This window comes from Saccoglossus kowalevskii, chromosome 16 (assembly GCF_978046115.1).
Source record: "Saccoglossus kowalevskii chromosome 16, keSacKowa6.1, whole genome shotgun sequence".
Taxonomy (NCBI): domain Eukaryota; kingdom Metazoa; phylum Hemichordata; class Enteropneusta; family Harrimaniidae; genus Saccoglossus; species Saccoglossus kowalevskii.
The window spans coordinates 24,497,894-24,511,282 of record NC_140656.1 but is presented as its reverse complement, the minus strand read 5'-3'; the positions used below and the strand labels follow the sequence as shown (position 1 = coordinate 24,511,282).

General features: G+C 35.6%; 1 long non-coding RNA gene across 1 annotated transcript; it reads left to right on the top strand.

Moving 5' to 3' along the window:
- Positions 1–6,780: 6,780 nt before the first annotated feature.
- LOC102807288 (uncharacterized) lies at positions 6,781–13,389 on the top strand. The gene is made up of 3 exons (XR_014926629.1): positions 6,781–6,939; positions 11,513–11,649; positions 12,914–13,389. It is a non-coding gene; the product is annotated as an uncharacterized LOC102807288 (long non-coding RNA).

Sequence of the window (13,389 nt, the reverse complement as noted above, 5' to 3'; positions counted from 1 at the left end):
ACTCAACCCATTTAGCAAAATAATTCTTAAGCCGCACAATTAACTGGTCAGGACTCTCAGAACTTTCAGGTTTAATTTCACGGAATCGCTTCCTGTACCCATCCTCTGTGAAATCGTATCTTGTCAACAGCGCCACCTTCACACAATCGTAGTCAACTGCATCAATGTCGGACAGTCAACAGCGCACTCAATTTTGTGGCCCATCCATCTTTATGCCAACTCGCATTCGTTGCAAACCTCTCAAACCGCAATAAATAACTATCAAGTTCTTCCTTACCATCAACAAATGCAGGCAACTTTGGTGACTGTGCATCACTGACCACATTTCGTTGACAACTAAAATCAGCCTGTTGAAACCCCGGCATTGCTGCTTGCAGCTCTAATTTCCTCAACTCAAATTCTCTTTTCCTTTCTTCCGCTTCCAATCGTAACTTTTCCCTTCTTTCCTCAATCTCCCTTTCCTTTTCTCACTGTTCTGCTTCCGCTTCCAGCCATAACTTTTCCTTTCTTTCCTCAATCTCCATTTTCCTCACCTCTGCTTCCCTTTCTTTTTCTCGCTGTTCTGCTTCCATTTTTGCCTTTCTCTCTTCCCTCGCCGCTTGTCTGTCAGCCCGCTGAGAACTCAGTTGCTCCAAAATAAATTTTCTTTTGTCTTCTCCAGTTATTCCCAGTTCATCCGCCCATTCCATCAACTCTTGTTTCGACATATCTTTTATCTCGCTGGCCATGTTGTCTTCTATATGTCTTCACTGTTCCCGGACGAGCCCCCAGATGTCACACGCAACGTAATATTACCGTAATTGGTATAGTACAGGTGTGATGGTTCAAATACCAAAATGGCAACAGTAACAGAAAGACTTCCCTGGCGGCGATGATAAAATACGAACACGGAGCCAACAAATGAGGTTTCAACTGGTACTGGTATTATTATACTCTGCAAACATCAAGTACAATAACGCGGTAAAACTCCACTACTCCAATAACTAGATACTTAAACTCCAATACAATTCAACGAGATCTCCGATCTGAACTCAGTGCTTAACAACTCCCCTATATATAGCCACACTGTCTATAAATAGACCATTACATCAGCATACATAGTGAGTCTGGAATTTACTATAAATTTCTAGAATGTTCCATTACCTTCTATTGCCTCCTACAGTGTTCTATTACCTATTCAACCAGTCTCTAAAAAAATTTGAATATTGAACCCAGACACAGTATGGTTCTAGAACATTCTCAGTGACACGGAAGTAGTAAATAAGTTGTATGCGACATTCACTATTTTCATAATTTATATTAATATTTAAGCGAATATAAGTCAAGTTTCGGTAGCTCGAGTTAAGTCAATGGGGGAAGTATGGTTCAATTTATATTAATATAATATAATTGTATCATACTAAATTGTACCCTTTACTGAACCTAAGCTTCACAAACATTTGTATGTTAAGTCACAGAATATCACACTTGTATTCAATTAAACTCTAATTGAAACGCAACCCAATACAGGAACGCGTTTTAATCGAGTTCATATCGCAACTATATTAGAAGTTAATTCAACTATATAAAAAGTTAATCCAATGTGTGTCGTTAGAATGACGGTAAGACGTGTATGTGTATGTTTGTGTGTGTGTGTGTCCGTCTGTTCCACTATTATCTCCAGAACCATTATATTATTGTTTTTTGATGAAATTTAATGCATAGATGCTGCGGACTATACGCAGATTAGACTAGGTTTTGGTAGAAATCCATGCATATTAATCTGCATGATAATTAGCTAGTTTTAGCTGTACCATGACTGGTCCACTGATATATAAAGAGCCACTCAATGGATTTTGACGAAATTTGGTACATGTATGCTCTGAACTAATGCGCAGATTTGATTAATTTTGGGAAAACTATGTGCATTTTAATTATCCAATTATTCCAATGATTAGTAAATTTTCGGCTTTTCCACTGATATCTCAAGTACTAATTATCATATTTCAATGAAATTTAGTACTTATCTAATTTGCATAACTAATACATTTTTCAACTTTTGACATTCAATGAAACTTGGTACACAGATACTCGAGGACTATGCATAGACCTAATTAGTATTTGGTAAATATGTATTCATATTAACTATCTAATTTGCATAATTAATCAATTTTAAGCTTTCACACTGATATCTCAAGTAGTCAATCATCACATTTTAGTGAAACTTTGTAAATACATGGTCTTTGACACAACGTATATCTTATTAGTTTTACACTCAAATATGCGCATATTAATTACCTGATTTGCATAATTAGTATGATTTCGGCTTTACCATGAATATCTCAAGTACAAGTCATTTGAATTAATTTTTAATGTGTCTCAAATACTCTCAGCACACGGGAGTTCTTTCTACGCTTTTTTTTGGGTTTCTTTGGTGGGAAAATAGGGCTTGTCTTTCTTCATCTTTGTTGAATATATGTGACGTTTAGCAATTAACAGTAGATGGTTATAAATCATTGAGTAAGAAATATTTCCAAATATAACATCTTTTAAGGAAGGTTTGTGGGATAACAGTAAGGCTTGCTTAAAACAATTGTAAAATTCATTCCAGAAAGTCTCAGTGAATCTACAAGAATAAAGAACATGCTCAATTGTTTTATTTTGTTCATTACAAATATTTCTCTTGGCAGGTCATAGTTTGTATAAAGTATCATATGTAGTAGCTTAAATTGAAAAAAAAACCTTTAAAAGGCAGTTTGTTAAAGTTAAATTCCAAAATCCTGTAAAGTTGAATTCCCTTTCATAGTATTGTTCACTGACTGGTTTTATGGGATTATCACCTTTAATGGCCCTCCTAACACATTTTTTTGAAAGTTTTTCAATATCAATAAAGTTATAATCAAAGTCAAACTTGTGGTTCAGATCCTCTGGAGTATCAATATTGTCAATTTCATCAAGCGTTTTGGGAAGAGACAAAATTATTCCATGAAGTATGAATATTTCGTTAATATTTAGTTGTTTTGACCGTAATTCATTCCAAGAAAACCTGGTGTTATTATACAAGTTTGAAACGTATTCAAAACATTTATTTCTCAACGTTGGGTAGTAAATTGATTTGTTTCCCAAAAGAATGTTTTGATTATTCCAGATGATTTGACCGGTGTTCAAGGCAGAGTTGTCTTTCTCATTAAGGTGATTTGAATAAGACCATGTTTCCAATGCTTCTTTATAAAACTCAGGAATTACATGCATCAGTTTCTCAACAGCAAAGTTGCATTTAAATAGGTATTTGCACCAGAATTTGACAAGCAACGGTCGAAGAATATCTTCCAGGGATGAATAACATCGTCATTTAAATATCTTTTAATGAAATTTATTCTCATCAATTTGTCAGTTAGTTTATTACCTGGGGCATTCAGACCACCTTCAGAGACTTCTCCGACCATCACTTTCCGGACAATCATGTCTCGCCTCTTCCAGAGAAAGTCACAAATAATCTGTTCAACTTTATGGAGAATGTCATTATTGGTATTAACCATTCGGAGTACGTAATTTATTTGTGAGAGAACAAATGTTTTCAAAATTACAATTTTTCCAATCAGTGTTAAAGATCTACTTTTCCATAATTTAAGGTTGTTTTGAACTTGTTTAGGCGGGTTTGCAAAGTTTAATGTTGTATTTAAGTCAGTATTATATGATATAAAAGAAACTGTAATTTTAATAGGTTGTTGTGACTATTTTATTCGAAACGGTTTCTTTTTGCCTTTTTTTCCACTGCATACTTAACCTCAAGGGTATCAATTTTAATTCCTTTATGCTTTTGTTGCTGTTAATTAAAAAAATCTCAAGTGCCAGAATAAAAATATATGGAGACATGGGGTCACCCTGTCTTACATTCAGACCATCTTCTTTGGTTTCTTTCTTATCCCTTGTTTCCAAACCGTAGTGTCAGCATCATTTATTTTATGTTTTAGTCATATTACCTCAAACCCTGCAAATGGAAATGTGTATGGAATCATGGGAAGAAACGGTGTGCACTGCCGTGTGATAACTGTCATAAAGGTGATTGACAGGTCATACTTGTTTTCAACTCTGGAAGGACAGTTGGAATCTACCAGGTGGGATTGTGATTTACATAACAAAGGGTGCTTACAACTTTGGAAGGTGAATTGGAATCCACCAGGTGTGCTGTTATTTGAATAAGAAAGGATGTTTATGATCTACTGAGTTGCCTACGTGACACAGCTGCTAGCAAGATCACATTCTGATTGGCTCATGTGGAAACCCAGGTAGTGTCACAGAATCATGTCTATACATTGGACAGACTGAGGACAGTTTGGGTCCATCATTTCAACTTGGTATCCTGTGAGTGCTGCTACGATATTGTGTGGCAAGTAATACAGTCTACAACAATCATTCTGTGAGACTTGTATGAACTGCTCTGTGATTTCCTGCTTTCAGTGGTGCCTTCAAGAATACAAGCGTTCCTCTGCAAGCAAGACTTTTGTATTTTTATCGTTGTTGTGTTGCAGAAGCCATTGACTGTCGTCCATTATTACATCCTGGAACTGTGAGTTATCCCCAATGCACACTTCTTTAAGCAATCCCCTATTTTAGTGACTTTATTCATTGTATTTTTCGGTGCTTTATTTCTTGTAATTATTTTGGAAGGTATTAAAGCCAGGAGCTTTAACTCGACATGTTGGTGTATGTGTATTTTATTTCCAGTACTATTGTCTTGTCTACCCCATTCTAGGATTAATAGAACCACCTGTCCAGTGTGAGTTCTGTGGATGGCCCTCTCAATTGCTATAAGCAGGCCTTACACAGAGACACGTAGTTTATACCACAAAGAAACCTTAGTAATTAAGTTCACTCTGGTTTCTCAGCCGCAAATTCCATTGTGACTGAGAATGTCAGAGGTTATTTCCCTGTCTTTTGTCCATTCCGTCATGTTGCTGTTATGGTAAACAACACCACCATAATGCAAAGAATTGTGAAAGTGTTGAGCCCTGTTGTACTATTGAGGAAGGCGGCAACACAACAATTCTCTGTGTCGTGCAATCCGACTTATGAAATATTAACACACATTGAATTAATTTCTAATATAATTGCGATATGAATTCGATTACAACATGTTCCTATGTTGGGCTGTGTTTTAATTAGAGCTTAATTAAACTCAATTACAATGCAATTCAACATCGAATTGCATTTTAATGAAGTTTATTTAAATAAAAGTGTGATATCCTGTGACTTATCATAGCAATTTAGGTGAAGCTTAGATTTAGTAAAGTGGGAAGGGTATGGTACAACTATATTATATTAATATAAAATGAGCCATACCTTCCCCATTTACTTAACCCGAGTTATGCAAACTTTACTTAAACTCGATTAAATATTAATATAAATTATGAAAATAGTAAGGCTCGTCACAATGCCCAGGTCCTGTCGTCACAAGTCGGTGTGGGGTTAAATTGTCAAATTGTCGTCACAACGTCGGTACTACTCACGCACACACACCCGTACACATGCAGGTCCTGTCGTCAGAAGTCGGTGTGGGGTTAAATTGTCAAATTGTCGTCACAACGTCGGTACTACTCACGCACACACACCCGTACACAAACATACACAGACACTAATTGCACACGGGAGTCAAAAACGACCAAATGCTGTGGATTTAGTGTAGAGGGGCATAATTAAACTTGGGAATATGTTATGTGCACCATAAAATAAGTCGTTGGATATTTCTTGAATTAAAATATCTGCCATTATTGATAATTGTATTTAATTTTGGTGTTTTTGTTTTAAAATATTTACACCGAGACAGATATTTAAAATAATGGCTATGATACATGAATAATAATGCACAGTCGATTTATTTTGTTATCTGAAAAAAAAAACATATATAGTTATGCATAAGCCCGCCTGCTTCAATGGGTCATTGTACTTTATATCTAACCCCTCCCCCCGTTGATGACATTAATTTTTATTTTATATCCTGTATGTTTTTTATATGTTTACACTCTGTGGATCACCCTTACATGTTGGATTTCCAAGGATCAGCTGTGATATTTGGTGTTGATGTTCCACAATAGTATGCACAGTGAAATTGTCAGACTAGTACAAAATTTCCAATACTTTTCCATTTTGACCATTTTTTTTGCCAGGAAAATTTTTCATGGGTCACTATATTTCACTTCTCAAATATATTGTTGTTAACTGTTAATTTGTGTTAATAATTTATAAATGTAGACTTTACTTCAAAAAAAAAGTTTGTAATTCCCCCTGTGGGCACAGTTGTTTTTTGTCTTTGTCTATGAACAAGTATGATTGCACGTGTTGCCGCGTGCCTCAATAGTACAACAGGGTTCAACACTTTCACATTTCTTTGCATTATGGTAGTGTTGTTTACCATAATATCGACATGGACAAAAGACAAGGAACTAAACTCAGACATTACCAGTCAAAATGGAATTTGGGGCTGAGAAACCAGAGTGAACTTCCCCATAAATAAATAATTTCTATGATTTCATTGTGATATAAACTACGGTTGGGTAACAAAGGATAAAGACATAGTACATCCGGGTGTGAGTCAACTATCTCATGCGTCGGTTCACTGTGATAACGATGGAGTTGTTTACTATACTTGCAACATGCCGGACTGACAAAAGACAAGGAAGTAACCTTTGACACTCCAAGTCAGAATTGAATTTTAGGTTTAGAAACCAGAGTGAATTCCCTGTAACGAACAATCGCCAAATCGTCATTGTGGTAATAACTATAGCATGGCAACAAAAGATAAGGAAGATAAAATCGACCAATTACCGTAGATTTAGTGTACAGAGGCATTATTAATATTCATGAACACGTCTATATAAAATCACATATATATCCGCTTCATTCCAATGGATCAATAAACCGCCTAACACGACAGGAAATCGAGTCTTATTCTGTGTTAAGGTATGTAGTAAAATTGTACGTGTGCATGTAACACATATATGATACAAGACGGCAACATAAGTACAGCAGTGTAACGTCTTGTAGTGCGAGTTGACGTTATACAGACTTAATACATCTTAAATGAAGCGTTGTATTTACGACTGGAGACGCAGATACGTAATTGGAATTCTCGTGAACATTCATACACCCGTGTGTGAAACAACATTTACTGTGGACATGGTAACTAGTTTGTTTCGTTTGAAAGACGGAAGCGTGTTATGCTATAATATTTTATGTTTGCACTGGTTTGGCTAATTGTTTTGGTCAAGCTATAAATAATGTCTGGTACTTGTATTTGTGCAGTCATCTTCAAAATATATTATTGCATGTGGACTCGACAACACTTCCAGGCTTATGGTATTTGATTTTTTAGGAGTTGAATTTTTATGTCAGATGTAGGGTCTGAGATCACAGTGACGATCACCGTACATGACCACCGCACCCTGCTATGTCTCAAACTTTGTTTGCTGAACGTCAAACATCTACAGTTACAAGTAGTATGATGAGTCTGAAATCCGGTTAATTTCATAACTGTACTTCAATGTGTCAAATACAGTATAAAATGAACAACCTTAGTCCTTTCTATCAATGTTGCGTTGACGTAGGCTGTAAAAGGTCATGGATATTATTTTGTACTTACCTTTTATCAAGTAAAGTCATCGTCGGAAATACCGAAAGTCGCATAGCCGTGAATAAGGACGGCAACAAGAGAGTTCACAAGAGTTCGCGGAGCCATTGATTATTCGTTGATGTTCATTTTAGACGTGGTGAGAGTGGGAAAACAAAACAAATACAGTTGACCCACATACTCCAACAACTATTATATTATGATTGGGGTGAATGTTTTATACATGGTTTGGTTTTATAAGGAATCAGGTACATTCGGTCCGAGGCATGCAGTCATTTATAAAGCGATCAAGGCCCGGTGCAAACCACATTTTTATAAAAAAAATAAATCAGACTGGTTGCTGCTGGGCCGTGTATGCCGAGCAACATTCATTGAAAATACGTGCAAAGATTTAAATTTAAATTCAATTATATTCATAAAACCATATTTTGATTCTACTACAAATCTCCATTTGTAAATTAAAACCTCATTTATATTCGTTTGTATTTGTATAGACCAAATTATATTCGTGAAACCGCTATTTCTATTTGTATTAGGAATCTCTATTTATAAGTAGAAACACTTTTCTTATTAGTAATATATTTATTTGTATTCTTAAAATTACTTGTGCGATTTGTGAGCATTGAGGGCACTGCTCTTGCATGTATTAAAGATGACAGAAGATCATGAAACATTGACCGCGGATCACCTGAGAGCTGAAATTCCAGATCAGTACTATAACTGTCTTTAATTTGTTGTCGGTTTTCCATCGTTATTACTATAATGATACTACAGTTATGAAACTCGACCGCCGTAAAATCGCAGTCAATGCTAAAATTGCTAGATCGGTACCCAACGTTTACACACCTAAATGTCCGAACAATAAGGAAGCATTTAATAGGATATTACAGAAAATTAAACCGCAATGTATGCACGACAGGTTATAATATAACACGATAGCAAGATAGCGACATTGGTATGGGAACCTCGCAGACAGGCAGTATAGAGTTGTAGCGTAGAAACTTGTGTTAAACACCCGTGCACAAAGCGCTTTTTAGGGTATTGGGTAACACGGTAACATTACAGGGATCTTGGACGAAAATTCTTACACGATAGTATTGTAGTATAAGAAGTCGCATTAACATGGTCTGACTCTGCGGGTAAGCACATTATAGGGAGTTTGGCTATGCACGCACAATAGAATATTGTACAACACAATAAAATTATTGGCACTTTAGTCGGAAAGCCATATCAGATATTCAAGATACCATTATAGAATAGAGACTCGTCTGGTAGCAACGGTGGTGCAATGTCGGATATAAACGTTCGAAATAAAATACAATAAATGGACGAACATATGTATGCATGAAATAATAAAGTGTCCGATGACAACAATAAATAAAACATTGTTTAAAAAATGTTTGAACGAACGTTGTAGGAGTTGAACCCATCTGAAACCCTCGTTCGTTGTTTTGATTAACTGTCACGCGGGCGGGTGTGTAACTTTATAGCGTCTATAACTGAAGCGGCTAGGCAAGTGTCTGGGGGATGTTGTACAATTTATCGGTAATTACCTACCAGGTGCGGGAGATAGGTGTTTGGAAATATTGTGCACTCGCTTTAATATGAGAACGTGCATACACGCACTCGTTCAAATGATGCAACAAAAAATAGTTACTAGCTACTATTTTTTAATTATCCAGTCTAAAAATCTTTATTAGTAAAATCATCAAGGTCTACAACAAAAAAGATGCGTACCGAAATCACGCCATGATGCTTCGATCTGTTATATGACCCAAACGTGGTGTAGCATTGCATGGAAAACCGGATGCAACAGCATATAAATATGCGTCACTCACGACGGTTTGCATTTATTTCACATTCTTTACTACAGCATCCGACCATAGCTGCACATCCCTCCATCGTCATGTCATGCGAGTATTCTTTAGAATAAGTTCTTTTACATTTACCACCGAGGGCGCGATTTCGGTTAGTGCCGAGCATTCAGACAGAAAATCTCGGCATGTGTCAAAAGTCGGTCCCGAGAGTTTTTTTTTCGGCACGTGCCGACTCGGTTCCGACCGTTCACACATGTATTTTCTCAGTCAAAACTGTTTATTTATTATATATTTTTAAAGAGTTATAATATAGGTGAATACATTGAAGATACTGTGTAGTGATTCTGTGTTAAATGATAACTTTCCCAAGGATAAAATTACATTACACGAATATGCGTCCTGTTGCATTATACTGTGTCTAATTTTAGCACAGAGTTTGAAAAACAGGGATGTGCAACACACATGCAATTCTAGGTACCTTAGTTATAATCCTTTCCTCAATTCATACCTTAGGGTAAAAAACAACAAAGGTATGTCACCATCAACTTTATATTTTTTTCTAGTTCTATGAGGCAAACGTGGCCGTATATTTAGCTACAATGATTCATCTAAATTTGAATAGATTTCATGCATTAAATCTATTGTAAATGCTAGTTAGACAATGAAATATGTTTGAGCACCAAGAAGGAAGAAGAGTCAGTCACTGTCATTGTATTATTTTCTTTCATGTTTATTGAAGATTCCCAATGCTGGAGATGGTGACGACAAAGCGCAACACAATCGGCACAACAAAGACATGCCTCCGATAGTATAAAATAATGAATGACATAGCTCTCACTTGGAATATGTATTTATTTTGCTATGAACGTTTTTGTTGGAGTGTCTATAGCAACCATTGCCACATCCATAGGATTGATTGGGTCAACAGCCTATTGTTTTTTTTAGGGATACAAATTGTGACATAAAGTGAAGCGTCCTCGGTGTGTGAATGACACTCACACATGTTTGTATACTTTGCAACAACCCATTGCACATGTTTATTTTTAGACTGCTGAGTACAGTCACTGGACGCATGAAGCGGCTCTTGGATTTTTGTATTTTCCTATTTGTTTCGAAATTACAATTTCTGAATACCGGAAAGAACCAGATCGCATTGTTTCTTCAAGATAGCTAAATAATTTTTCCCCAACTATCATGTAGATATATCTCTCAAACTACGCAGAATGGCGGTGAGCGTCGTTTGTTTTGTTGTTGCAAATGTTCTACTAAATTTGTTTATTCATTGGTTCAAATATAACAAAAATGGTTGTTTGTGTTTACACAGAGATCACGTGACTATACCCGTCCATACACACACTATCTTGTCGATTTCAAATCCAGCGTGAAATAGCTTTCCATCAATATATAGCTTTGCGTGGTTCAGTAAATATTTTATATGGAAACGTCAGTTTAGAAAATCAATACCAAAAACGTATACAGCATCCTTAAAATAATATTCATGAGATATGTTTAAGTCATAACCTCGTTAGAGTTATTAGCGCATGCTTCGGGTCCTGATTCCATATTCCACAGCGCATGCGTCATCAGTGAGGTCAATTGCAATATACGTGTTGTGTTATGCAAGGTAACGTTCAACATCGTCAATATTTGTTAATCAAATCTCATTGATGGTGCTGAACGTTGTGTTTGTATTAGAAGACCACACGTAAGCGACGCTACTAAATATGTACACAAGCCAACAATTCAAGCCACATCAACCCAGTGACGGCTAAGATTGCAAAAGATTTTTACACAATCCCAAACCCATCCCAATCCCCATGTCATAGACTGTAATATGCAATTACAATTCTACCCCCTCATAATCCCGGATTGTGATGTCAGCATAATTTGAGATGCCTACACCCTGTCTCCCCCTGTGGCATATTAGTATGTCGCAATAATAAGCACGCTACCAAGACACGTCTATTATTAGACCTGTATTGAAGATAAGCCCCACAACGGCCTCTCTCGTATTTTACGTCACAATATTTAAATTGACCTAAAATAAGTTACGTAAAATTGTTTTTGGTTTTTTGTGTGTTTTTTTCAGTTATTCACTAAGAACTACACAAGATGAAAACGTTAACTGTGTTCACCATTGTATTAATAATAACTCTGATGTTTGTTGAAGACTCTCAAAGCTGGAGACGACGACGACGATCACCTCCCCCACCCCCACAACCATCAGTAAGTACATGGATTTTATTAAAAGTCGATGCCCGTATTAATTATATTGTTAATAAGTCGACAGCTCGCTTGACCAGTAGCAGCTATATTGAATAGTTAACCACACAATTAGGTATTATTATGTAGGTGTTACTAGTGAATAGTGTAAAACAGTAACCTATTCTGTTTTGGTCATATCATATTGCTTCATTGATTTAATAAAGGAGCTGACCAAAAGTCAACTTTCACGGCCATACCAAATCATGTAATTTTCTAAACTATCATCATCTGTACAAGCGCAAATTGTAATGACGACGTAATTTGTACAAACTGGACAATGTAATTGAAGGTTACACATACTGTACTTGTCATTGTGGTCTATTTGGATTGGAAATAGTTGTTCAGAATATAATAATTTGCATATCATTTACATTTTTCACTGCTTCCTCGAAGAACAATAGAACCCACCGGAAACTTAATAACAGTTTCCGGTAGGTTAATAGGATATGTTTTATTTGGGTAGGTGTATACAATGTATATCACAGCGAATATCACACATACTACATCACCAAATAATGTTGAAATAAGCAAATAATTGAAAAATAATATTATAATAATGTTGAAATAAAGACAGCAATCAATCGCACTGACAGTAATTTAATATTAATGTCGAAATAGTTAAATAATGGCAGAATAATGTGACAGTATTATATAAATAATGTTACAGTAACATTAGTATTGACATAACATATAATTACGAAATAACATAATTATAACTGATCGAAATAATTTTTCAAGTATTCTCACTTCAGAGATGCGAGGCACAACAATTACTAACGTACAGTATGACAACCTATTTAATTACTGATTTCTTTACATTTTATCCACTGAACTCTGAATGAAAATGTTGCCAATTCAATGTAATATAGTTTTAAAATTTTATAATTAGTCAATTAATATTCTGGCTAGTTGGTTGCTCTCTACATTTACCAGAATACTGATTAATTGATAATTAGTTCTGGATGTTTAAGGTCATAAATAGTTGATCCTCCAAATTGTTTTTGACAAATACTAGTACCACTGTTAGTCGTCTGCCTCTAGAAGAGTATCCTAAAATGTCAGATCGCTACAACCAACATGCAGCATAGCTTCAAATTTTAAATAAACTGTTATAGTTAACTCGTGCTGTATAATGGATACGTTGGATAGGGCATTTTATACTGACTGTGGTGTTTAACTAACTTTAGAACAGCATTTTGAAAATGTGTTTCTTTTTTTCTCATAGTGTGGCAAGTGTCTGGGATTCGCCAGAAAGATAGTAGCCCCTGGTCGTATTCATACATATGGCACTGATTGTGCCGCATGTGGCCACGACTGTCGATCTTGCCTATCACACACGTATGAAAGAACCATGACTGGTGTTCAAGTATATACCTGTCAACTTAGCTGCGACTAAAAAGCGCATTGATCGTTTGTCTTTGTGATGCCTATTTGTTCAATCGCTCTACTTAGTTTGTTTTTACATTGTAATATTCAAATTTGTGCATTATTTTACTACTGCTTAGCAACTAAAAACATTGTAATATTCATAAATGTACATTCTACCATTGATTAGTAAATGAAAGTAAACACATTGTAATATTCAAATGTGTGCATTATTTTACTACTGCTTAGTAAATAAAAGAAAACACATTGTAATATTCAAAAATGTGCATTATTTTACTACTGCTTAGTAAATAAAAACATTGTAATATTCAAAAA